The following is a 27731-nucleotide window of genomic DNA, read 5'->3' as shown; positions in this document are numbered from 1 at the left end:
AACGACATAGGTGCAGGGATCATGAAGGCACGCACCAAAATCCGAAATTTCACCTTGAATGTGAAATTTGTGAGAATGTACGCCAGTGAAACTTGGTCTGTATCAGTGGAGAACATTTAGCGGCTGGAGGTCTTCATCAGAGATGCCTGCGGTATATAATTCGTAAGTGGTGGCATCACAACTGAATCTCCATCGTGGAGCTCCATCGCCGATGTCATCAAAAGCCGATAGCGACAATTTGGGAGCGAAAGTGGAGGTGGGTCGGCCACACTCTACGCAAAGGCGGAAACGAAATCTGCTAGCAAGCGTTAGATTGGAACCTTGCTGGCCATTGCAGTAGAGGCAGGTCCAGAGGCTCATGGGCTGATCAAAAACGAAATAAAGCAAGTCAACAGAAATTTGAAATGGCCAGAGATCAAGGCAATCGCCCAGGATGGAGATCTTTTAATTCAGCCCTCTGTACCACCGTGGGTGCTCAGGACTGAAAACATCAAATCCAACATAGACCCAACAGTTATCCAACAGTGGGTCCAACAGTGGTCCAACATTCGACAAAATTTTACTCGACTTTGACCCGTCATCTGACGATGTTTCAGTCTGGCGGAATTTCTCAGAGTTTTTCAATCAATTTCTTTTTAACGAAAACTATATATAATTGTGTAACATAATTGGTGCAATATCGTGGCACAGATGTATACGTAATACGTATCCACATCATCTGTTTACATTGAGCGAGAATTAGGGGCTGTCCATAAACCACGTGGTGATGAGGGGGGGGGGGGGGGGGTTCGGCCAATGAACATTTTGTATGGACAAATAAAAATTTTTGTATGGACTAATGACCACGTGGTTTATGGACAGCCCCTTACTTCAAGAAATAATGAATGATTGAAAACGAATTGGCGAATCATTCTTGTCCTTTAGATTGTAATGGTAATATTGCGTAAAGTGACTCGCGTAATGGAACACGTTTGCCTGTGCGTGATAGTAGTTTTACAGATTTCCCAAGGAAAAACTGTAAAAAATACGTAAACCTCGACGGAAAATTGACTGAGTAATAGTGGGAAACAGACGAATATAGAAGCCACCGCCCAAGTGGCGCGATACCCTACGTCTAGTTTATCGTGCTCTATAGCTTCTTACTATAGCCACTGTCGATACTGAATTCCTTAATTTAATAATAGTTTGTATAATCTATAACATTCCATTTGATCTTATAAGTGAATATCGATAAATTGTATCTCAATGATAAAATTTTTTTGGAATTACGGTACCAATTAATTTGTTCTAATTGAATTGGGGCGAAGTCCAGAAAGCATGCCTTGAATTTCTTAACGGAAAACAGTTTTTATTGCTCAACAATCATAGCGTTGAGGTATCTTTCGTTCATTACACCACAAACTCGCGCAACGCCATCAAGAGAGCAGAGAAATTCAATTCATTTGCTAGATCACAAAATGAATCTTTCTTTGTTCGAAAATTCATTATATGAAGATAGATGAAGATATCGATAAAACATTCATTCTTTGAAAAGCAGATCGAAAAATTCATCTCTGCTTCAATCATGTGCTTTTACCTTGGCCACCATTATCGCTTGGTGCTGGAGGATTTTCTGCTCTTATGCTCTTCAGTGGCCCTCAACTTCATCGCATTGCTGGTATAGTGGTTCATGCTCTCCGACTCAGACCCCTCATAAAGCGCACGTTCTCCCACAGTTGTGAGTAAAAGCGGTCTGCCTTCGAGAACGGAGAGAACGACGGCGCACTACCCATTATCAAACCAAAGCATGCTCTACAGCAGCAGCGTGATGTTGGTTGAGCTGAGTTGAGAATTTTAGGATGGAGCAGCCGATCCGAATGATGCGCGATGCTTCGCGAGGATGAAGGCGAATGCCGCGCGAAGTTGAATGCAAGCTGGAAGAAACGGGAGCCCAGCTCAGTACGTTCGTGATCTTTGAAACGCCGAGACGCGACCCGTCGTGTGTTTGTCGGTCGGTGCTTTCGAAACGGTTCTAGACCAGACCATAGGAGTGGATTCCTTTGCTCGGATTCGCGCGGGTGGCAAACCTCTAGTTCGCACTATAAAGGACATCCGAAATTTCGGTCAGCGAACGGCGACGACGGTTATTATCGGGTCGTGTTCCCATGCCGTGTGCGGCAGAAGAAACCAGCTGAACAAGGATTAGCTGAGAAAACGGCTTCCGTGAGAAGTAACAAGAAGCGAAAATAGCAATAATTTATAGCTGTTCGGGCGATTAAGGACACCGCGTCGAACCAAGTAGGACCAAAAGTTTTTGTGTCCTACCCCTTTCCCATATGAATGGGCTACATGCGGTGCTGGGTGACTAGAATGATGATTATACCACAGTGCTGCGGCTGAAGGCAAAGCTGATGATGACAATGATAATGATTATGACGGCTGTCTAGAGTGTGTCAGTGAGTGTACGTTGGGGGAGGTATTGATATCGCCTCCCAGGACGACCAGGACAACGTCGCATCGTGACTGCCGGAAGCAAGAGCCGGAAGTGACAGAGAAAAGTGAGGTGATATTAGGAATGAAAATTGCTACGTTCAATCGGGCTTTATGTAATCGGATGGTGGAAAGAGAGCGTGTGTGATCAGAGTGTAAAGTGCTTACCGATTACTCAATAATGATTATCGAAAGCATTGTGGAAGAAAAGTGGAAATGCTGATGAATGGTAAAATACCTTTTGGGAAACCGTTCGCGATGCTGAGTGATATTAATTGAAGGGCGCCCGTTGGTGCCAACGGAAAGTGATTTTAAGTGATCCTCGGAGCAACCACGGAGAATCGTGTGCAAGCAGCGTAGTCCAGCGACGCGACAAGAGCGTGATAAAAGTGTTTATTTTAATCCAGTGGGTTGGCTGAAGTTTGGCGGGTGCTATCCTTTAATTGAGTACTCAAGTGAGTTCATTTAAAATTCATGGAATAAATTATGCGATATTTCGCTTTTATATGAAAAACCGCGGTTTATCGTCATTTGTGCTCGTGTTGCCTCTTCGTTGGTGGCCGTGGTGTCGTGCTTGTTCTGTTTGATATCAGCGGTTATCATAGATGAAAATTGATGCTCTGATCCATCTGCTGCCGTTGCCGTCGCTGTTGTTGCTGTTATTTCCAGTGAGGCTGTTGCATCGTGAAATTACACAAAGTACGTATACACATCATAGTAAACAAATCACCATCGATGGTTAGACAACCCGCAAGCCGTAAATTTGGGTACATTGTATGGGACATCATAACAGAATCACTACAGGCGGCAGCTTTATCGTACATCAAAAGGTTGTGATGTGGCTGTGTGTGTAACAAATTCAAATGAATGTGATTTTGTGGTGCAGAATATTTGGCTAATTAGAGTGGTATTGAGCTTAATTACATTGATGTGGCTTTCATGCAAACAATTGAACACTTTCACCGGTAATCAATAGAACATTTGCCTTAAATGGTGTTTTGAAGCATTTAGCGAGGATCAAAGGCAATGACTTATGTTGTCCTAATGACTGCCCAAAATAATAGCGTGGAAAAAGTAATTCAAGGATTTAATACAACTGGAAAGTTCCAACCAGAGATTCAATCTTACATTTAGTTTAGGCCTTTGACTTCAAACGAGCGTTCCAATAATAAGTGTTGTTAGTCACAAATTTTGGTGATGTTTTATTGTTGTAATTTCACATATTTATTGGATTTTCGAAAGAAAACAGTTTTAAAGAATATTGAAATTCCAGTTTAAAAAAATAATAATGCAAACAATACTTTCGTGTTTAGAATGAACAAGTAATAAATGAAGCATCATATAGTTTAATACATTAGTGTGTACTACCATCATAAGTGTATCCATAAAGAGCACGAAGAACATTGACTTTGGAAAATCGTGAATAGCTAACTCTACGTACAAGTGTGCAGACTCAAATCAAGATCAAGGATCCACATAGCTGATATTCAACAAGACTATGCTGAGGAGACCTCGGTGCCTTCGTTTTAAGAACTGTCCAATATTCTTTATCATTTTTTTTCTGTTTTCCTCCGACATAGTGCCACGGACATTTGTGCTTGCCATATAACATACTAATGCCTAAATGGTTAATACAACACCAAGCTGAAAATCAGGTTCGGTACTGCAAGAAAAAATAAAAAAAGTGTCAACAAGTGAAAATTATGAACTAGCATACTATTTTATGTTTTAGTACATTTTACATAATATTTGATCTATTTTTCAATTTTGGTTGCTTGAGGAAGAGCAATATGTTATTTTGCTTCAGAATGTGCTGAATGCAATGAGTGATTTAACTTATTGTGTGTTAACCGTTATGTGTCCGATAAACTTTTTGCTTTTTTGTACACCGTGCTTTTTAAATGGGTGCTGGGTACCCGGGTACCCTGTCGGCCACATAAGGGTTAATTATATAATGCTTAATAGCGTTTCTGAGACTGAATTTCACTTAATTGAAAGTTCACCCACAATCAAAAATACACCATATAACAGACGTCGCTTCAACTTGCAAAATTGATCGAAGTGTGATTTGTATTTTGTATTTGTATTTGTATTTGTACCTAACATTCATCGGACTCCATTGAGTCTACATGAACCACCCAGACGACTGGCATTTTAACTCTGTCTGAACTTCGGACTGTTTCATTGTTCAAAGAGAAAGCCGTCGGCTAGATTGACATCAAGATTCAAATACAGAAGTTACAACGCAACTGTTGTGCATCCAAAAAAGATGTTTGGTGTATTGAGATCTAGTTTTTCTTGGTCAAAACCCCTCCTTCTTGGAACATTCATATTCGATCTTTGAATTTTCTCATTTGAAGTTTTCAATCTTCTGTATTTTGTCTTATCGACATCATCGCTTATTTTTTTTCGTTATTCTTATGTTTACTGTCATTTTTATTGTTACCCAACTATTCTAGTCCTTTTATACATATATAACGCTTTTTGAGCTCGGTGAGCTGACGATTATTTTTAGTGTGGAACCCCGAAAACCAGATGGAAAATACATTATGGTGGAGCAGATTTATTTTCGACTACCATTACAACGCTGGCGGTTCAAAATCGATTTTTGATCTATTTCTAAGCAAAGTTGCTCACTTCATACCGCATACACAGCGCAATTTTTTTTGTCTCAAGAGCAAACTTATGTGTCTCTGACAGATTTTGGGCCGCTGAATCCAAATCCGGGCTCAGATTTACTCCAGCACGTCACAATTTTGAGCTATACATTAATTTATAGGGCAAAATGTGCGATTTTGAGCTTTTTTGACTGCAAGTCATAAAGCATGGAAATGTTTTGTTTAAGCAATCAAAAGGTGAGTTGGCCAATTAACATCTGAATTATTGACACATGCAAAATATTTCGTTTTGCCAAATCAAATTTGATAGATTTAAGCATTTTATGTCAATATGTAAACTTGCATGCAACTTTTGAAGGGTGACTTGTATGGGAAATATCGTACCTAACATAAATCATAACTAACTAGTTGTGCAACTGGCAGGTAAAATTTGAGAATATTTGGTGTACTTTAGAAAAAGTTACAGCTTGCTGAATATATTCAAAATAAATAATAAAAGTTGCATGCTTCAATTAATTTGCAACTAGCGCCGACTACTGGCAGAACCTAGAACCAATCAGCTAATCAACTGAGAGGCCTTAACCAACCTAACAACATCACCGAAGACATCAACTTTCTAATTAATCAGAGTCCTGAGATATATGGAATATACGGTTTGTTTGCTCACTAGCGCCGCCGTGGTGGAATTTTGAATCAAACGGTCCATCATTTGTTAGTTCTTGACCAGCCAAATAATATTGCCGAAGACACCAACTCACTAAGCAATTAGGATCATGAGATATTTGGTATAAACAATTCATCAGCGTTACGTCTGTTTGTCTCTGGCATGACAGATATCACAGACAGCAAGACGTAGCACTTGCGAAATTTCAATACCGTATATCCTAGCACCATGATCACTTAAATATTCGGTGTATTTGGCAAAGTTGTTAGGTCAGCCAAGGTCTTACTGGTGATGAGCCGTTTGATTCAAAATTCCACCACTAGGTAGCGCTGATGATAAATCAATTATTATATTCCATGTATCTCAGTACTCTGATCATTTAGAAAGTTGGTTTCTTCGGCAATGTTGTTTGGTTTATAAGGCCTTTCGGTTGATTAGATGATTGGTTCAAGATTCTGTCAGTAGATGGCGCTAGTTGCAAATTAAGAAGAAGCATGCAACTTTCACTTATTATCTCGAAAATATTCAGCAAGCTGTAACTTTTTATAAGGTGTAGGGAAAATTTTCAAATTTTATCTGCTAGTTGCACAACTAATCAGCTATAAATGATACAAATTTGAGCTCGATTGGATAGTTTTACATGAAGTCAGAGCGACTCCAGTAAAATGTTTCATATTTGTGTATTCTTCGTTAAACTGCTGTATCTCATGATTAAGTGAACCGAATGAAATGGAATGTCGCACATTTATGACTAATACATAGCTCTTTGAGAAACCTTTGGCTTGACTCAAATACGTTCAAAGAAAACAAAATCACAGCTTTTTGATTACTTTACGAAAATAAAATCACTCATTTGTATAATTTTGCAAATGTGTAACTAGTGCTTCCTAGTGGCGAAATTTCGAAACAAGTGGACCATTAACTGTAAGCCCTTGACCTACCAAACAATATTGTCGAAGACACCAACTTTGTAAGTGACCAGAGTTCTGAGATACATGAAATTTAAAATTTGCTTGACCTCTAGCGCCACCTAGTTTTATAAATTGCATAAAACATTTTTAGCAAGTTGTAACCTTTTATAATGTCCACCAAAACTATTTAAATTTTGATAACTTGTTCCTCAACGAGGTGAATATATTGGTACAAATTTGAGCTTGATTGATTAACTCTACACGAAATTAGAGCCCTTCTAGTAGAATACCTATTATTTGACTTCCGTTTATCAAATTATTGTACCTTAGGATTAAGCAAACCGAATTAAATTAAATTTTGAAAGTTTATGACTAATGTATTGGTCTTCACGAAAGTTTATGACTAATGTATTGGTCTTCCGTTGGACTCGACTAAAATATGTCCAAAGGGTAAAGAAGTTGCAATTTATTGAACACTTTTCGAAAAGTTCTAATCATTTGTTTTTTTTTGCAAAATTGCTACAACTTTGTAGGTCATTTTGAAATTGTATAGGGTGCGGGCACCGGTTTTGGCCAGTCTAAGGGAAATCATTTTTATAAAAATAACCAATAATCCTATGAAAACAACCAAGGCGTCAAAAGAAAGGTTTCAATCTATATTTTGAAGGAAAAATGCAGAAATCATGCCAATACTTGATTTTTGTATTAAAAGTGGCCCTGGCCAAAATAGAAGCTCTGCCGCAGTTTTGGCCATATTCTTAAGTTTGGTTTCTATTTTGGCCAATCACGTGTATTTCTTATGGGAGTGGCCAAATTAGAAGCACCCTGGCCAAAATAGATATATGGGAGCAGATTTTTTAAGGAAATATATTTTTTTCTTTCAGTTTTTAATCAAAATGTGTGGTTTTCATAGCTGTAATCATCATATTGTATTAGGATCTTCTAGTAAAAAATAAATTTACGCCGATTTAGATCGCAACAGGCTCAAAACCGCACTATGGCCAAAACTCCGGGCTGGCCAAAACTGAAGCTTCTACCCTAGACAAAAATTAATCAGCAGATTTTTGGATAAGCCACACTAGAGTGACCGTACTCATTTCACAATAACGCAAAAAAAAAAAAATGACGGAACTTGGCAGAAACATTTTTGTCTTCGTAAATACGACTCTAGACCCATTTTGCAAGTGGAAAATTCCTAGTAGACAATAGGACGCGAAGCTCAGCAGCAAAGCGAAAGTTATTTATAGACGCAACCTGGTTCAACTTCTCGGGTTTGAATAGAGTTGTTTGTGTGTAGTGGTATGGAACCTGTGGAACCATGTAGGGCATCTGGATTATGAATTATCACATTTACTGTAAACACACAGGCAAATAAGCCTAAGATTATCATAAGGTCTAACTTATGAAATGGCCTTTAACCCTAAAAGGGATACCTTCATGGCCTCAGTTTCGTCACCTCACTGAGTGTGTTCCATCAAAGACGAGCTCTGAAAGGCGCCTGGGGTCCAATGGACCCCAGGTATCCCTTTTAGGGTTAAACAATTCATAGCGGCAACCAGTGTTGAAAATTTCATTTCGTCATATCTAAATTCAATCGCCTACAGCTAATTTTAGAAGCTGAACCTGAGAATATGATATATGAAAAACTTGTGCGGCTAGACCAGTTCTGCTAGAAAGTCACGGAAAAACCGATATTTTTTGAATATTTAACGTAAATGTCACGGACCACCTTTGAAAAATGCTAAATGATATTCACCGTGAATATCATTTGGCATTTTTCAAAGGAAGCCCGTGAAATTTACGTTAAATATTCGAAAAATAGCGGTTTTTTCGTGACTTTCTGGCAGAACTGGTCTAGCTGCACAAGTCTTTCATATACCATATTCTCAGGTTCAGCCTCCAAAATGAGCTGTAGGTGATTGAATTTAGATATGACGAAATGAATTTTTCAGCACAGGCGGCAACAACGATTTTCATAAGGTCGGTCTATGACGCAGAAACGACTCACAGTTTGGCTTTTATACACATCTAGCAGCACAATATTCTCAAGCGTCGATAGCCGCGTGGTTTGGGCACGAGCTCAGTGATCTCAATGTTCATGGATCGATTCCAGTCTGCATCGTTTTGTGATTTTTCGCCTCTTTTCATATGTTTATCTTATGTAATTAGGTCATAATAAGCATGTTCAATTTTCATAAGGTATTCTCATGGCATCCATACTTTACAGTTATGGCTAAATTTCATAAGGTATTTTGATGAAATTCGGTAGTTTACTTTGCTGAGTGTACGTTTTTAATACATAAATTGGTAGAAAAGGCATATCTCAATTTTTGGTAGATTTTCTTGTTTTGCGTGTAGGCAACTCAAATGAGTTGCATTATGAAAAAATCATTAAATTTTGTATGGAACTATTTGCAAAATTCGATTTTTTCGCACTCTTCGTATTTATCCACGAAACTTACGACTCGTTAGCATTAGCATTAGCATTAAGCTAGTCGCACAAATTCATAGGTGGTACAGCCCTGGTCGCAGTTATGAGGGTTCAACCTTTCTGTCCGTTACCAAAGTACAAAGATTTGGGAATAATCTCTTACTCTTAGACAAGATTGACGCAATCTTCCAACGGTCGAGTGCTGTCCTGGCCACGTCCATGAGACAGCTGAGGGATGGGAAAGGAAGATTAGTTGGACACCCATGAAAGTACATAGAGACCTCTACATTCTTTCAGGCCTAGGCGTCACGAGAATTCGGGTGTCAGTGGAAGGGTAAAGTTCAAAGAAAACGTTTGGTCCACGTTCAGGTGCGCAAAATATTTTTGGTTGAGGCCTGGTTCCTTTCCCAATTTGGCACGTGCTGAAAAAATCATTTTTTTTGCAACTCGTTACATAAATAACTATTCTAACTGCAAAAATGCATATAGGGTACGTTACCATGAGTTGAACCAACTTGCAGCTTTCTGTAGCAGCAGAAACTTCGATCGCTTTTTTCTCCCATATGGAAACAGTTTACTGTGGTAAAATCTTATGTACATGATAGACACAACTTTTGGACATTTGGTCAAATGAAGTTTGGTCGTAAGTTCGTTTGGCCGAAAGGACATTTGGTCGACTAGAAATTTAACCGTGCTTAACCCGTTTGCGCCCAAGGTGTCTCACAATTTAAATCTTTAATTCAATATTATCAAGTGTCAAGCATGATTTGACAAAAAATCCAAAAAAATCTTCAATGTAGGTAGGTCCTCAATATCGGTCATTTTTTCAAGTTTTATTCAAGCACCTTCTCATTTTTTCAAGTTTTATTTCAGCAACAAAATGATCGGAACAGGCAAAATGTTCACTTTTCAGAAAAAAAAAACTAAAATTTGTACTGTAAGTTGATCAACTAGCTGTGTATCAGTGGTCCAAATTTCGGGCTGTTCTATACGAAAGTAGAAAGATTCTTTAAAACCCGGATTGATCCACCTAGTGGTGATAGTGCCTTTCTCGTCGAGTATGTACTCATGACGTTTCCGTTGACGTGAGCTGAAATGTTCCTGAATCATGAGAATACTTTATTTAGAATTTTATCAGAGCCATCATTGAATTGACTTTAAACTTATTGATGGCACATATTCCGACGTTATGTTCAACGTATAGGCAGAGCTGAAAAATATCAGACCTCTCAGTTGACAGCTTGACCTCCTTCACTATCACTGGAGGCCGATCAACACCAAGACGATACAACTTTTTCACAAACACAGATACCTTAAGGATTTTCGACAACGTATTTTCTACACACTTCTCCACACGCTATATTTTATTATCATTGGCTACAAGATGCATGTAAAATTTTACAAAAACATGCAAGTAACTGAAATTTTTCATACTGAACCCCATTCAACTTTCAACCACATTACAGTGCGTGAGGGAGCAACCAGTCGCACAAAAATTTTACGCAGTCATTTTAGACGCAAAAGAGAATTACGATTAAGTTTTGATTTTCCCATACAACGTTGACGTTGCATTATTACACCTCAGGAATCAGAAATGGTGTGATTGGATGAGATCGTCTTAGTTTTGTCAAGATATCTATCGCTTGCTTTAATTTTTCTCACTTTTGAATTCCGACGAAGCACCCAATGCTAGTTTTGGAATACTACCGGTAGTTTCTTATGTGGTCTGAGACTATTTTCTTGCTTACCGTGCATCAGGTTATCGGAAAATCCGCGAATTCTTACTAACTGTTCATCAGGTTACCTAAGGAGCCGCGATTTGATGTGTCGCATGTATGTGTTTGGTTCACTTAAATATTTGGCGGTGGAGCGGGCCTGGTTTGATGGTTATAACACAAGACTATCATGCCAAGGGCCTGGGATCGAATCCCACTCCCGACATATTCACAAAACGTAGGTTCTTACTTCGGAAGGGAAGGGTCCCGAGATGAACTAGCTTCGAGTTAAAAATCTCGTTAATAAAAACAAAAATAATAATATTTGGCCACTTCCGGAGGGCATCCGGAACCGGTTCCGGAACACCACCGGTTATCTCAAATATGGTATAAAACTATTTTTTACTAACCATTCATCAGGTCGCCTAAGGAGCCGCGATTTGAAGTGTCGCATGCATGGGTTCGGTTCACTTTTATATTTGGCCACATCTGCCGGGACATACGGAACCGATTCCAGAACACTACCGGTAGAATCTTATGTTGTCTGAGACTATTTTCTTGCTTATCATTCATCAAGTTATTGAAAAAGCCGCGACTTGATGTGTCGCATGCCTGGGTTTGCTTCACTGTTATATTAGGCCACTTCCGGCGGGACCTCGGGAACCGGTTTTGGAACACCGGTAGTTTCTTATGTGATCTGAGACCATTTTCTTGCTAACCGTTCATCAGGTTATCGCAAAAGGCGCGATTTGGCGTGTCGCTTGCATGGGTTTGTTTCATTTTTATATTTGTCCACTTCCGGCGGGACGCCCGGAACCGGTTCAGGAACACTACCGGTTCAGATATGATCTGAGACTATTTTCATGTTAACCGTTCATCAGGTTATTGAAAAAGCTGCGATTTGATGAGTCGCATGTATGGGTTTGGTTCACTTTTATATTTGGCCACTTCTGGTGGGACCTTCGGAACCGGTTCCGGAACATTTCCGGTTCAGATATGGTCTGAGACTATTTTCTTGCTTACCGTTCACCATATTATCGAAAATGCCGTGGTTTGATGTGTCGCATGCGTGGGTTTGTTGCATTTTCATATCTAGCCCCTTCCTGGGGTACCGATCCGGAACGCCTAAATGGCCATAATTCCGGAACGGCTGGACCGATCCGAACCATTTTCAATACCAAACAATTGGACCAGATTCCGCGTCGAATGAACCGTCGGTCATTAAAATCGGTTAAGATTGACTGCCGAAAAGTGACGTGAGTTCGTTTGTACACATACACACACACATACACACACACAGACATCACCTCAATTCGTCGAGCTGAGTTGATTGGTATATGTGACTCGAATCTCCGGGCTTCCTATCAAAAAGTCATTTTTGGAGTGAACATATAGCCTTTCCAGTACACTTAGTGTACGAGAAAGGCAAAAAAGGTCCCAAGTAACACAGAAAACATCTTTAGATATAAAAACTTCAAAAGATGCTCTATAAACGTATTATAAGAGCATTAGAAAACATCAAGTGTTATTTTTAAGTTCATTTTTTGTTGCGTGCTGACTAATAGCAAAAGAATATCTTTAGTTGTATAACATGAAAAAATACGTATAAAATTCTAATATTCAACGGTGATAGGTGTTCAATGTTGACAGCAATAATTGTTTACGTTTTAATTCGAAGTTTGTTTATGAACCATACTGCGGCCATCCTGCGGCTACTCAGTTTCATCCGCCAAGGCTATCCCAAGTGATGCGGGGAAAACCTGCCTGCGGCAAAAATCAACAGTAAACCAACCTAATCGGCTAGATATTAAATAAAAAAAGATCTTCAGCTGGACCGGGACCAGTTTAGTTTCAATAAGGTCGACAGCTCGATACAGCGCTGAGTTCCCATAAGGAAACTAACATTCCGATACCAGTTTTTTTCTACTTTCCACGCCGGACAGGGCCGGATTTACAAATGTGGGGGCCCGGGGCCACAGTGTTGTGGGGGCCCTCTTTTTAGAGGATATTTTTTTTTTTCATTGTAGAAAATATGAAAAACTCTTCCATAAAATAAAATAAAATAAAAAATAAGTCGATTGTAAAAGAAATTCTATCAAGTAAATAACGTTTTAGCCGAGAGTGTTTACAGTATTAGATTCCATTGATCAAGTCGAAATTCACGAGAAAGTCCTTTAAGAAATTTAAAAATAGGTTTTTAAGGAGACATTTTCGATTAATTTCGAATAAAATTTATAGCGCTATCTTTGGGGCCGTTATTGCGAAAGCTCCAAATAGAATTTCTTGCGGAATCATTGATGAAATCTATTGAGTTGCTAACCGATTACCAAGTTTCTTTTTTTGTGGAACTTGAGCATAAACATTTCTAACGCGACTTCGAGAAACACCTCTCTTTGTGAAACTTCAAGAGGCAAAAAATCCATAGCGGTATTTTTAGGGTAAATTCTACTAAAAGCTGCTGAAGAAATTTCATCGGAAATCCATAATAAGTTCCTGATGGAATTTCTGTTTTATTTTGAATAGAATTATAAGTAAAATTTCGCAATAATCTTTGACGGACGAATTTTTAGCCAATTTAAACGAAAATTGTTTGCAAAATTTTAAATATTTCTGGATCTTTCAAGAATTTCTCCACAAATATCTACTGCAATTTTTATAAGGAACCTATGGTTTTGTTAAGAGTTCGCCTTAAGTTACACATTCAAGCCAGGAAGAAAAATTCGTCATGAATTTAATCATATTAAAGAAAATCGGATTAGATCTTTGCAAAAAAAAAAAAATCCACTCAAAACTCTTGCTAATGTCTTCAAAGAAATGTTTCAACAATTCTGGGATTCGATTTGAATAAGTTCGGTTAGTGGAATCAAACTCTACAACTCCAAAAACTTTTCCTTATTCTGATAGAAACACTTGCAAATCTTCAAAGAACTATATAAAAAAAAGTTCAGAAATAATACCAATAATTTTCGACAGAAATAAACACGAATTTTCAGCAGAAACTTTTTGACTCTCTATTCCATAGAGTTTAAGATTTCATCCAGAATTCAGGTGAAGATGATCATTCCGAACCATAAAAATCTTAACAACTTTCGGAAGAAGTTTGAAATTTTATGAAAAGGCAGATATCTGCTTCTTTCTAATTTGAAGCACAATATTTCACACACATCTTGATAGTAGAAGTACTTGTGATAAAAATTAAAGCAGGATGTTTCTAGCACTACTTTTTTTCGATTCCCATTTAAAGTTAGATTTTGTGGGGGCCCCTAAAATGTGGGGGCCCGGGGCCATGGCCCCCCTGGCCCCCCCTTAAATCCGGCCCTGACGCCGGAGCAGTCAAGCTTCTCGACAGCTACAAAAACGTTATTGCAAATCAATGCTGTTGCTAACGAGAACAACCGCCACATTGACCTATGTTTTGTCAGCGATTTGAATTCAATTGCTCCTGTAATGTTAGCTCCTTCACCGCTCGTAAAAATGGTAGCCCATCATCCTCCGTTACTTCTTTCGATTATGTGCGTCACCGATCACGACTTCACCAGGTCGGAATGAACCTTATCGTACGATTTCCGTAGAGCTAACCAACGCAGTATTGCCAACTTGTTATCCTCGCTCGAATGGGATAATATTTTGGATCTCAAGTATACCGATACTGCAGCTCAAACGTTTTCTAACGTCTTGTCGTACGTGATCGATAGACACATTCCGAAGAAAACTATCGATCGACAATCTGGACCGTCTTGGCACACGGCTTCACTGCGTCGATTGAAGACATTTAAAAGTGCTGCCCTGCGACGGTTCGTTAAGTATTGCACACTTTCGCTTAGAAACTTTTATTACAGACTCAATCATGAGTATAAACGAGCCAACCAGCAATGCTTTACTATATACCAGCAGAATGTCCAGCGTGATTTAAAGTCTAATCCTAAACGTTTCAAGAAGTATGTAAATGAGCAGCGCAAAGAATCTGGACTGCCATCTTCTATGACGTTCATCGCCGGTACGACGCCTCGTGAAATCTGCTCACTGTTTTCCGAAAAAATTGCAAACCTGTTTGCAAACGAAGAGTTAAGCAAGGTTGCAACCATTCATTTGCAAAACATTACATTCATTTGCTATTATCTCAGTTCAGAAGCATGCTATCGAAAAACAATGTATGTATGAATTTAACCTTGTAGTTTTATCTGAAAGTTTGCCGAATAACATTGGGGTCGCACACGCATTCCAAAGTCGTGAGCGAGCTGTGAAGGCAACTTTCCACAGCGTGAATGAAATTTACATTCACGGCGTGGAGAGTTGCCTTCACAGCTCGCTCACGACTTTGGTATACGTTTTCGACCCCAATGTTATTCGGCAAACTTTCAGATAAAATTACAAGGTTAAATTCATACATACATTGTTTTTCGATAGCATGCTTCTGAACTGAGATAATAGCAAATGAATGTAAACCTTTGCAAATGAATGGTCGCAACCTTGGAGTTAAGGCTGGAGCACATAGGGTCCGTCGAGGTTTTCGTTTTTTGATCCGTTTGATCATCCGTTGTACTAAAATCAGAAAACGCAAACCTTGACGGATTGTAAATCACATTGCATCCGTTTCGTATCAAAACAAAGTGAAAATACAGAGGACATGTATGGGATAATTCTATGTAGTTCTGGCCTCAATATTCTGCCTCGGTGATTTGGAGCTGGTTAATCCAAGTGGAGATTTAACCTTTAGGGGCCGGAAAAGGCATATATGACTGGCAGCAGCAACGAAACAATCCGGTCCCAAAGGGTTAGCAGGAGATTTCTGGAAGAATGGCTGGAGAATTCAGGAAATGCTAGCGATTCTTTAAACATTGCTGGGGAAAGTTGAGGATTACATGTAGATTCGGGGAAATCCCAGACACAAGGAATTTGGGAAAGCATGAGAATCTGGTAGGTAAACAAATAAGCTGCGGAGTTTGTGACGGTGCAGTAGAAATATTCCAAGAAGCTAGGTGCTGGTTATTGGAGAAGACTTTTTATAAAGGTGGTGGACCTTTTAGGGGGGGGGGGGGGCGGATTGGTTTATTAAAATTTATGGATACATTACTCTTCATAAGTATGGACTACTCGAGCAGGAGAAAATAGAATACCAAGCTCAGGTATGAAAAACCCAATACCTACAACCTGAATGAGGTATTAGGAAGCCCTGCCGGTAGAGGATAGCATTCGGGGTTCTGAGCAACTTAGCTGAAGGTGTCATCTTCGTTGGTTCTCAGGTTTTTGAGATATGATGGGTAGTTTTTAGGGTGATTCTCTATTGCTGCAAACTATAAAAAAAACTGCTTATTAGTGAGTTTATCCATAAAGTATAGAAGAGCACATGTATAGTTATTTGGATATTACGAAAACTATCGGGGGAATTATAAGATACTTCGGAATCGCAGCTTTTTCCAAAGAAATCATCATAGAATTAGTTATGTAGGTAGAATTTTGCTCTTTTCAATCAAATTTGTACTCATTGCTGGAGTGACGTGACTCAGCTCGACTCGTATATCGAGGTGAGACATCTCGACTCGAACGAAGTGACTCACCGTGTAAATCGAATGGACAGTCACCTCATTCTTGTCGAGATAGGTATCTCACCTCGATATACGAGTCGAGCTACGTCACGTCACTCCACTCGTTGAACGAGCACATCAGCTTTAAGAAACAACATATGCCTACTAGCTAGTTGTAGTTGGTTGAAAGTATAATAGGTACCTAATTCGATTTAAAAAAGTCTTCTAGAGAAACATGTATTTTCTGAGACATTGTTTTCAAACTATCCTATCTGTTGAATATTTTCTTAAAAGAAAGTTTTGGTTTCTTTTTTACATTAGTAAACTTTTATTTGTGTAGTTACTATTCGTTAGCCTTACATGAATGATTATAATAATTATTATAATATATAATAAATTATCTATAATACGGCCTAGCGCGTTCGAACCACATTACGTTGCGGATCCCTCCGACGACTTCTTTCTACTCTGCTCTTGATTCCGAGGGACACTCCAGAAAGAGAAAAAAAGTTAAAAATTTCCGTAAAGAACAGAAATCGTCAACAAAGTAGAAGCATCAATCATACAGAAGAATAGAGCTTAGGGTGCAACCGCGCCAAAAAGGAATCGAACAAAATCCGCGGGGTCCTACTTGAATCTGCTGAATACATTTACGAACCGGAAGCGATGAGCGCCCACACAATCACCACGATGTCGTTCTAGCGACCGAACGTCGACGCACGCACGTCGACGGTCATCGGATCATGTGCCTCTGGAAGCTCTCCAGCACGCTTTGGATGTATTTTTTCAGCTTGAACGTCCGGCTTTTATTGATCTTCCCGGACACGATCTCGCCAAAGTTGCCCTCTTCTTTGGTGGCGGTGGTGTTAAGCATCCGTTCCAGGTCGGATTCGGCGCCGCCTCCGCCGTTGTTGTTTTGGTGACCTTGATCGCTTCCATTAGTGAGGCGGTCCTCGAAATTGTGGAAATTTTTGCCGGCGATGAGGTTTGTGTTGGCTTTGAGCTTGGTCAGGAAGCCGAACTGCGCCAGGATGGCTTCTTCGTCCGTCTGGATACCGAAAACTCGGGACACAAAGCAGACGCAACCGTCCAGGGTGGAAGTCTCCGTGTGATTTGTACGGCAAGTCACCTAATTTAAGTAGAGATTTCTCACCTCTGTTTACGAATCGATCTACGTCAGGAGATTGCCAACTATGAGGCAAGGATGGGAACACTCACTTGCAAAGAGTTACATTAGTCCTGTTCAATGATGTAGGTTGAACATTGTTGAAGAACAGGACTATTTACTTGCTGTTTTCTCATCTCGGAAGTGTGCTGTCAAGGAACGATGCAAGGACGACTTTTGCCTTGTGGTTTTATATAAAAGTTTGCCGAATTGAGCAAGAGTCGCACACGTGCACGTATACCGAAGTCGTGAGGGAGCTGGAAAGGAAACTCTTCACGAGGTGAAAGTAAATTACACTCACCTCGTGGAGAGTCGCTTTCGCAGCTCTGTCACGACTTTGGTATGCGTGTACGACTCCTACGCTATTCGACAAACTTTAAGATAAAACCACAAGGCAAAAGTCGTCCATACATCGTTCCTTGATAGCACGCTTCTGAGCTGAGAAAACAACAAGTGCATGTAACTCTTTGCAAGTGAGTGTTCCCATCGCTGCCATGAGGGCAAACATCTCGGGGTATTCTCAGCCGCCGATCTACTATCAGACGAACCCTTTTCTTGTTAATGGAGTTATTGGGCCTAAAAGAGAAACGGAACGTTAATACTATTTTAGTAGTTGTAGAAAAATGAATGAATATGCACCATAAAGCAGAAGGTTATACTAGTGCACTTGCACGTCATCATTAGAAGGCATCGGGTCATCATAGGCTCTCGGTCGAATGTACCATCGCGCGGTAGTTCGCGTGCTAGGTAGTCACATCGTGCGAAATCAAGATTCATTATTATAGCCCCGTCTTTCAGAGTAGTGCAGAAGCCGTCCGTCCAATAGAGCAGAGAGCGAAAACTCTCTTCCTCAACATGTGTACCATGAGTGTCCAATCTGTGAATTAAAGATTAATGACATCATCAATTAAAAAGCTGCGCAGCGAGAGAACTAGGAAATTAAATTGTACCGACTTTTGGAACCATCTAAGCAGAATACTCTCTTCGAATGAGTGTATTCAGTTTTGTCCACTGGATAACTGACACTGAGGAAGATTACAAGTGGTAGTCAAAATACCCGTGTCTGTCAAAGGATAAGCAAAATAGGGTGAATAGGTACACAACTGATTACACTCATTTGAATAGGAAATTAAAGCTAAAATTTAAGGCCGAATACACAAAAAAGTGATAATTGATGAGGGAAAATTATAGGATAATAGAGTAGATATTAGGTATTTATAGATTAGACATGAGATTGAGATAGGAAGATAAGAAAAAAATGGATATAAGAAGCTATTGTGTCGTTGAACTGGTTGAGCTATTGAAAAACTTACCCGTTAAATGTTTTAGGATTTCACAAATCGATTAAAAATGTTCTTTTACAGGTTCGTTTCGCAGAGAAACCGTTGATAGGATGCTTTCAGCTTGACCAACAAAACAGGGCCTACTTATTTAATGTAGATCATGTCTGTTACGACCAGGAAGGCCACCTGCCTTCTGATTGGCGCGTCGAAGGACCGCCAGTGCACGCCTCGATCTGGGCTTCTGTGAGGATCCCAAATTTAACCACCAAGGTCTACCATTGTTCCTGTGGTTTTCTTCTTTATTTCTTTTTGTCAGGCTCTCGGGCAAAGGCCCTCATTTCCAGGAAGACTGCCTTTTCGGCCCGATAAAGGGCGGCCTTGTCGTCGTCGACCGTCTACTTTTGCAGGAAGCGCCTGTAGTCCAGAACCATCTCAGTGAACCGCAATTCCAGTCCCTGTGACTGTGCCTGAGTCTTGCGCTGCTGAGTTGTTGTCGGGCATAGCATCAATTCCAAATGGATACCAACCAGAAAAAGACTGCGATCTATGTATAGCTCGCAAAGCGCAAATAAAGGGCTATAACAGAGTAATCAGCAATATTTCGTTGATAGGATGCTTTCAAGAGTTTTATTTTATAGAAAGATACCATTATTAATGAAAAACATTTTTTTTTATTTATTTCCTGTTTGATATGTTACCTTCTTTGAACAACGAATGATTGTGGGATAAACGAATGGAAATTTGAACTATATGTACATTCAAGTCGTGAGATGTTCCTCGGTTTATTAACGCTTAGGGCCGATATAACCTATGAAGCTTTTCGTATTTAATTTAATTACATTTCATTAGCAAGGATTTCTATATTGTGTAATAGTTATTCAAAAAAAAAAAAAAAGCTCGGGCGAATTAGGGTACTTATACATTCTGGTTATTGATAAGCGAAACCGTAAATTTATTGATAAACAATCAGAAACTATAAATTTTTAATATTATTTTATTACGATTTCGATTAATGAAGGTGTCCATTCATATTCAGATTCCCGATTTCCGGATTTTTCCCGGATATGAATAAACTCATACAAAGTTTAACACATACTGAAGAATTGTATTTTTTTTTTCTTTCCTAAATGTTGCAGACCAATTTTGACGAGATCGGATTGTTAACAAGTAAACTAATTTTGACACGTCAAATCTACTTAATTACCGTTCCGAATTTTGAATATTTCCTATAATCAACCAGAAATTTTTGCAATCACCGACGCTGTTATCACAGACAAACAGACCTATCACTTCGAACATTTTTCGATTCAAATCATAGTCACGGAAACATGTTCGCCCAATGCCAAAAGGACTGAGTAATCCTGAAATTACTCCGGGGATGCCTCCAGGAATTTCTTCGGGGATTCCATTAGGCATTCCTCTACATATTCTTTCGAGGATTCCTCCAAACGTTGCTTCAGGGATTTCCCAAGGAAATGCTCCGTATTTTTTTTCCAGGGAATCTTACGAAGATCCCTCCAGGAATTGCTACTATTCCTTTAGAAATTCCCCCGGGGATTCCTGCAAGAATTTCGGCGATTTTCGCGGGAATACTCCTGGAATTACTCCGGGGATGCCTACAAGGATTCCTCCGTGAATTCCTATAGCATGTCATACGAAATATCCTTCATGAATTCTTTCGGGGAATCCTTCAGCAATACCTCCGCGGATTTATCTGGGAATTCTTCTGACATGCCTTAACGAATTTCCTCTGTGATTCCGCCTGGAATTCTTCCGGGGACTCCTCTGGAGGAATACTAGAGGAATCTCCGGAGTAATTCCAGGAGTATTCTCGGTAAAATCCTCGAAATTCCTGCAGAACTCCCCGGGGGAATTTCTACAGCAATCCTTGGAATTTCTAAGGGTATCCACGTTAGAATACCTGGAAAAATTGCTGGAGGAATCCCCGGAAGATTTACTGCAAGAATCCCCGGAAGAATTACTGAAGGAATCCCCGGAGGAATCCCAGAAAAAAATATTTGAAGATTCCCCGTAGAAATTCATGGAGTAATTTCTGGAAGATTCCCCGAAAGAATTCCTAGAGGAATTCCAGGAAGAGTTCTTGGAGGAGTCCCCAGAAGAATTCCTGGAGGAATTTCCGGAGGCATCCGGGAGGACTTCCCGGAGAAATTCCTGGAGGAAAACCAGAAAAAAAATCAATGAAGAATTTATGGAGAATTCTCTGAAGCAAATCCCTGAGGAAATTCAGAAGAAATCCCCGAAGAAATTTCTTGGGGAAATTCCTGCAGGAATCCTCGAAGGAATTACTGCAGAAATCTTCGGAAATTCCACGAGCAATCTCCATAGAAATTCCACAAAAATCCAAAAGAAAATTCCTGAAGGAATCCCAAAAAAAAATCCTGGAGGAATTCTTGGAGGAATTCCACAAGAAATTCTTTGAGGACTCCCCATAGAAATTCCTGGAGAAACCTCTGTTGCAATCCTAGAAGGAATTCCTGAAGAAATTCTCGGACTTATTTCTGGAGCAATCCCCATAGAAATTCCTGGAAGGATCCCTAAAGCAATCCCAGGGAGAAGTCCTGGAGAAATTCCTGAAGGAAATCCCGAAGTAACTTATGCAGACATGCCGGAGGAAATTCCAGGAATAATCGCGGAGGAAATTTCTGTAGGAATACCTAAAAGAATCCCGGAAGAAATCCCAGAGGAAATCCCGAAGAGAATCCCTAAAGATATCCCGGAGGGGATCCATAAAGGAATTCTGGAGGGAATCCCTGAAGGAATCCTGGAGGAATCCCGGAGGAATTCCTGGAGAAATCCCGGAGGAATTCCTGAAGGAATCTCCGTAAGAATTCCTATCGGAATCCCAGAAGAGTTTTTTTTTCAATCCCTGGAGGAATCCCTGAGGAAATTCCTGGATGAATCCCGGAGGAAGTTCCTGGGGGAACGCCGGAGGGAATTCCTGGAGGAATGCCGGATGAAATTCCTGGAGGAATGCCGGTGGAAGTTTCTGGAGAAATGCCGGAGGAAATTCCTGAAAAAATGCTGGAGGAAGTTCCTATAAGAAACCTGGAGGAAATGTCTGGAGGAATGCCGGAGGAAATTCCTGGAGGAATCTTGGAGGAAATTCCTGGAGGAATGCCGGAGGATACTCCTGGAGAAATCCCGGAGGAAATTCCTGGAGGAATCCCGGAGGAAATTCCTGGAGGAATCCTGGAGGAAATTCCTGGAGGAATCCCGGAGGAAATTCGTGGAGTAATCTTGGAGGAAATTCTTGGAGAAATCCCGCATTTAATTGCTAAAGAAATCCCGAAAATCTCTAAAGAAATCCTGGAGGGGATCCCTGAAGGGATCCTGGAGAAATCCTGGAAGAATGCCGGAGGAAATTCCTGGAGGAATGCCGGTGGAAACTCCTGGAGAAATGCCGGAGGAAATTCCTGAAAAAATGCCGGAGGAAGTTCCTGGAAGAATCCTGGAGGAAATTTCTGGAGGAATGCCGGAGGAAACTCCTGGAGAAATCCCGGAGGAAATTCCTGGAGGAATCCCGGAGGAAATTCCTGGAGGAATCTTGGAGGAAATTCTTGGAGAAATCCCGCATTTAATTGCTAAAGAAATCCCGAAAATCTCTAAAGGAATCCTGGAGGGAATCCCTGAAGGGATCCTGGAGAAATCCTGGAGGAATCCCGGAGAAATTCCTGGAGGAATCCCGGAGGAAATTCCTGGAGGGATCCCGGAGGAAATTCCTGGAGGAATCCCGGAGGAAATTTTTGGAGAAATCCCGCATTTAATTGCCAAAGAAATCCCGAAAATATCTAAAGGAATCCTAGAGGGAATCCCTGAAGGGATCCTGGAGATATCCTGGAGGAATTCCTGGAGTAATCCCGGAGGAATTTCTGGAGAAATCTCCGTAGAAATTCGTGTCGGAATCCCAGAAGAGTTTTTTTAATCCCTGGAGGAAATTCCTGGAGAAATCCCTGAGGAAATTCCTGAAAGAATCCTGGAAGAAGTTCCTGGAGGAACGCCGGAGGGAATTCCTGGAGGAATGCCGGAGGAAATTCCTGGAGGAATGCCGGAGGAAATTCCTGGAGGAATGCCGGAGGAAATTCCTGGAGGAATCACGGAGGAAATTTCTGGAGGAATCCCGGAGGAATTTCCGTAGGAATTCCTGTTGGAATACCACTAATTCTTTTTTCAACTCCCGGAGGAATTCCTGGAGAAATCCCAGGAGCAACTTTTGGAGGAATCCCTGAGGAAATTCCTGAAGGAATTCCAGAAGAAATTCCTGCAGGAATCCCGGAGGAATTTCTTCTGGAATTCCTTCAGAAATTTCCTCAGGGATTCCTCCAAAAGTTGCTCCAGGAGGAACTCGGAGGAAACTCCTGGAGTAATCCCAGAGGGAATCCCTGACGAAATTCCGCAGGGATTCCCTCAAGGAACTTCGAAGGAAATCCTTGAAGAAATCCCGGAGGGAGTCCCTGAAGGAGTCCTGGAAGGAGTCCCGGAGGGAATACCTGAAGGGATCCTGGAGGGATCCTGGAGGGATCCTGTCGGAATTCCACAAGATTTTTTTTTTCAATTCCTGGAGGAATTCCTGGAGAAATGCCTGGAGCAACTTTTGGAGGAATCCCTGAGAAAATTCCTGAAAGAATTCCAGAAGAAATTCCTGCAGGAATCCCGGAGGAATTTCTTGGAGGAATCCCAGAGGCAATTCCTGCAGGAATCCCGGAGGAAATTCCTGGAGGAATCACGGAGGAAATTCTGGAGGAATCACGGAGGAAATTCCTGGAGGAATTATGGAGGAAATTCCTGGCGGAATTATGGAGGAAATTCCTGGCGGAATTCTGGAGGAAATTCCTGGAGGAATCCCGGAGGAAATTCCTGGAGGAATCACGGAGGAAATTCCTGAAGGAATCCCGGAGGAAATTCCTGGAGGAATCACGGAGGAAATTCCTGGAGGAATCGCGGAGGAAATTCCTGGAGGAATGTCGGAGGAAATTTCTGGAGGAATTTCGGAGGAAATTTCTGGAGGAATCCTGGAGGAAATTCCAGGAGGAATCCTGGATAAAATTTTTGGAGGAATCCCGAAGGAAATTCCTGGAGGAATCTCGGAGAAAATTCCTGGAGAAATCCCGGAGGAAATCCCTGAAGAAATCCCGGAGGGAGTCCCTGAAGAAATCCTGGAGGGAATCCCGGAGGATATACCTTAAGGGATCCTGGAGGGAATACCGGAGGAATCTGTTAATTCATTTCGTCAACCGACGTAAATTCCCTGAGGAAATCTTGAAGGAATCCCCGGAGGAATTCCTGGTGAAATCCCCGGAGGAATTTCTGGAGTAATCCCTGGAGAAATCTCCGTAGGAATTCCTGTCGGAATCCCACAAGAATTTTTTTTCAATGCCCGGAGGAATTCCTGGAGAAATCCCTGGAGCTACTTTTGGAGGAATCCCTGAGGAAATTCCTGAAGGAATCCCAGAAGAAATTCCTGCAAGAATCCCGGAGGAATTTCTTGGAGGAATCCTGGAGGCAATTTCTGGAGAAATCGTGGAGAAAATTCCTGGAGGAATCCCGGAGGAATTTCTTCTGGAATTCCTTCAGAAATTTCCTCAGGGATTCCTATAAAAGTTGCTCCAGGAGGAACTCGGAGGAAATTCCTGGAGGAATCCCAGAGGGAAACCCTTACGAAATTCCGCAGGGATTCCCTCGAGGAACTTCGGAGGGAATCCTTGAAGAAATCCCGGAGGGAGTCCCTGAAGGAATCCTGGAAGGAGTCCCGGAGGGAATACCTGAAGGGATCCTGGAGGGATCCTGTCGGAATTCCACAAGATTTTTTTTTCAATTCCTGGAGAAATGCCTGGAGCAACTTTTGGAGGAATCCCTGAGAAAATTCCTGAAAGAATTCCAGAAGAAATTCCTGCAGGAATCCCGGAGGAATTTCTTGGAGGAATCCCAGAGGCAATTCCTGCAGGAATCCCGGAGGAAATTCCTGGAGAAATCACGGAAGAAATTCCTGGAGGAATCCCGCAGGAAATTCGTGGAGCAATCCCGGAGGAAATTTCTGGAGGAATCTCGGAGGAAATTCCTGGAAGAATCACGGAGGAAATTCCTGGAAGAATCACGGAGGAAATTCCTGGAGGAATCACGGAGGAAATTTCTGGAGGAATCCCAGAGGGAATCCCTGACGAAATTCCGCAGGGATTCCCTCAAGGAACTTCGAAGGAAATCCTTGAAGAAATCCCGGAGGGAGTCCCTGAAGGAGTCCTGGAAGGAGTCTCGGATGGAATACCTGAAGGGATCCTGGAGGGATCCTGGAGGGATCCTGGAGGGATCCTGGAGGGATCCTGGAGGAATCCTGTCGGAATTCCACAAGATTTTTTTTTTCAATTCCTGGAGGAATTCCTGGAGAAATGCCTGGAGCAACTTTTGGAGGAATCCCTGAGAAAATTCCTGAAAGAATTCCAGAAGAAATTCCTGCAGGAATCCCGGAGGAATTTCTTGGAGGAATCCCAGAGGCAATTCCTGCAGGAATCCCGGAGGAAATTCCTGGAGGAATCACGGAGGAAATTCTGGAGGAATCACGGAGGAAATTCCTGGAGAAATTATGGAGGAAATTCCTGGCGGAATTATCGAGGAAATTCCTGGCGGAATTCTGGAGGAAATTCCTGGAGGAATCCCGGAGGAAGTTCCTGGAGGAATCACGGAGGAAATTCCTGAAGGAATCCCGGAGGAAATTCCTGGAGGAATCACGGAGGAAATTCCTGGAGGAATCACGGAGGAAATTCCTGGAGGAATCACGGAAGAAATTTCTGGAGGAATCCCAGAGGGAATCCCTGACGAAATTCCGCAGGGATTCCCTCAAGGAACTTCGAAGGTAATCCTTGAAGAAATCCCGGAGGGAGTCCCTGAAGGAGTCCTGGAAGGAGTCCCGGAGGGAATACCTGAAGGGATCCTGGAGGGATCCTGGAGGGATCCTGTCGGAATTCCACAAGATTTTTTTTTTCAATTCCTGGAGGAATTCCTGGAGAAATGCCTGGAGCAACTTTTGGAGAAATCCCTGAGAAAATTCCTGAAAGAATTCCAGAAGAAATTCCTGCAGGAATCCCGGAGGAATTTCTTGGAGGAATCCCAGAGGCAATTCCTGCAGGAATCCCGGAGGAAATTCCTGGAGGAATCACGGAGGAAATTCTGGAAGAATCACGGAGGAAATTCCTGGAGGAATTATGGAGGAAATTCCTGGCGGAATTATGGAGGAAATTCCTGGCGGAATTCTGGAGGAAATTCCTGGAGGAATCCCGGAGGAAATTCCTGGAGGAATCACGGAGGAAATTCCTGAAGGAATCCCGGAGGAAATTCCTGGAGGAATCACGGAGGAAATTCCTGGAGGAATCGCGGAGGAAATTCCTGGAGGAATGTCGGAGGAAATTTCTGGAGGATCCCGGAGGAAATTTCTGGAGGAATTTCGGAGGAAATTTCTGGAGGAATCCTGGAGGAAATTCCAGGAGGAATCCTGGATAAAATTTTTGGAGGAATCCCGAAGGAAATTCCTGGAGGAATCTCGGAGAAAATTCCTGGAGAAATTTCGGAGGAAATCCCTGAAGAAATCCCGGAGGGAGTCCCTAAAGAAATCCTGGAGGGAATCCCGGAGGATATACCTGAAGGGATCCTGGAGGGAATACCGGAGGAATCTGTTAATTCATTTCGTCAACCGACGTAAATTCCCTGAGGAAATCTTGAAGGAATCCCCGGAGGAATTCCTGGTGAAATCCCCGGAGGAATTTCTGGAGTAATCCCTGGAGAAATCTCCGTAGGAATTCCTGTCGGAATCCCACAAGAATTTTTTTTCAATGCCCGGAGGAATTCCTGGAGAAATCCCTGGAGCTACTTTTGGAGGAATCCCTGAGGAAATTCCTGAAGGAATCCCAGAAGAAATTCCTGCAAGAATCCCGGAGGAATTTCTTGGAGGAATCCTGGAGGCAATTTCTGGAGAAATCGTGGAGAAAATTCCTGGAGGAATCCCGGAGGAATTTCTTCTGGAATTCCTTCAGAAATTTCCTCAGGGATTCCTATAAAAGTTGCTCCAGGAACGGAGGAAATTTCTGGAGGAATTATGGAGGAAATTCCTGGCGGAATTATGGAGGAAATTCCTGGAGGAATTATGGAGGAAATTCCTGGCGGAATTATGGAGGAAATTCCTGGCGGAATTCTGGAGGAAATTCCTTTAGGAATCCCGGAGGAAATTCCTGGAGGAATCACGGAGGAAATTCCTGAAGGAATCCCGGAGGAAATTCCTGAAGGAATCCCGGAGGAAATTCCTGGAGGAATCACGGAGGAAATTCCTGGAGGAATCGCGGAGGAAATTCCTGGAGGAATGTCGGAGGAAATTCCTGGAGGAATCCTGGAGGGAATTCCAGGAGGAATCCTGGATAAAATTTTTGGAGGAATCCCGAAGGAAATTCCTGGAGGAATCTCGGAGAAAATTCCTGGAGAAATCCCGGAGGAAATCCCTGAAGAAATCCCGGAGGGAGTCCCTGAAGAAATCCTGGAGGGAATCCCGGAGGATATACCTGAAGGGATCCTGGAGGGAATACCGGAGGAATCTGTTAATTCATTTCGTCAACCGACGTAAATTCCCTGAGGAAATCTTGAAGGAATCCCCGGAGGAATTTCTGGAGTAATCCCTGGAGAAATCTCCGTAGGAATTCCTGTCGGAATCCCACAAGATTTTTTTTTCAATGCCCGGAGGAATTCCTGGAGAAATCCCTGGAGCTACTTTTGGAGGAATCCCTGAGGAAATTCCTGAAGGAATCCCAGAAGAAATTCCTGCAAGAATCCCGGAGGAATTTCTTGGAGGAACCCTGGAGGCAATTCCTGGAGAAATCGTGGAGAAAATTCCTGGAGGAATCCCAGAGGGAATTCCTGCAGGAATCCCGGAGTAAATTTCTGGAGGAATCCTGGA

At 41.5% G+C, this 27731-nt stretch overlaps 1 protein-coding gene across 1 annotated transcript in view; it reads left to right on the top strand.

Moving 5' to 3' along the window:
* The first annotated feature begins 1523 nt into the window (after positions 1-1523).
* LOC115257165 (hemicentin-1) overlaps positions 1524-27731 on the top strand; it is a 499013-nt gene continuing 472805 nt past the window's right edge. Inside the window, exon 1 of the mRNA XM_062846043.1 lies at positions 1524-3168. The gene's annotated coding sequence lies outside the window, so the exon portion shown is untranslated. The remainder of the gene's footprint in view (positions 3169-27731) is intronic.

The sequence above is a fragment of the Aedes albopictus genome, chromosome 1 (genome assembly GCF_035046485.1).
Source record: "Aedes albopictus strain Foshan chromosome 1, AalbF5, whole genome shotgun sequence".
Taxonomy (NCBI): Eukaryota; Metazoa; Arthropoda; class Insecta; order Diptera; family Culicidae; genus Aedes; species Aedes albopictus.
This window is presented reverse-complemented; position numbering and strand designations above follow the sequence as displayed.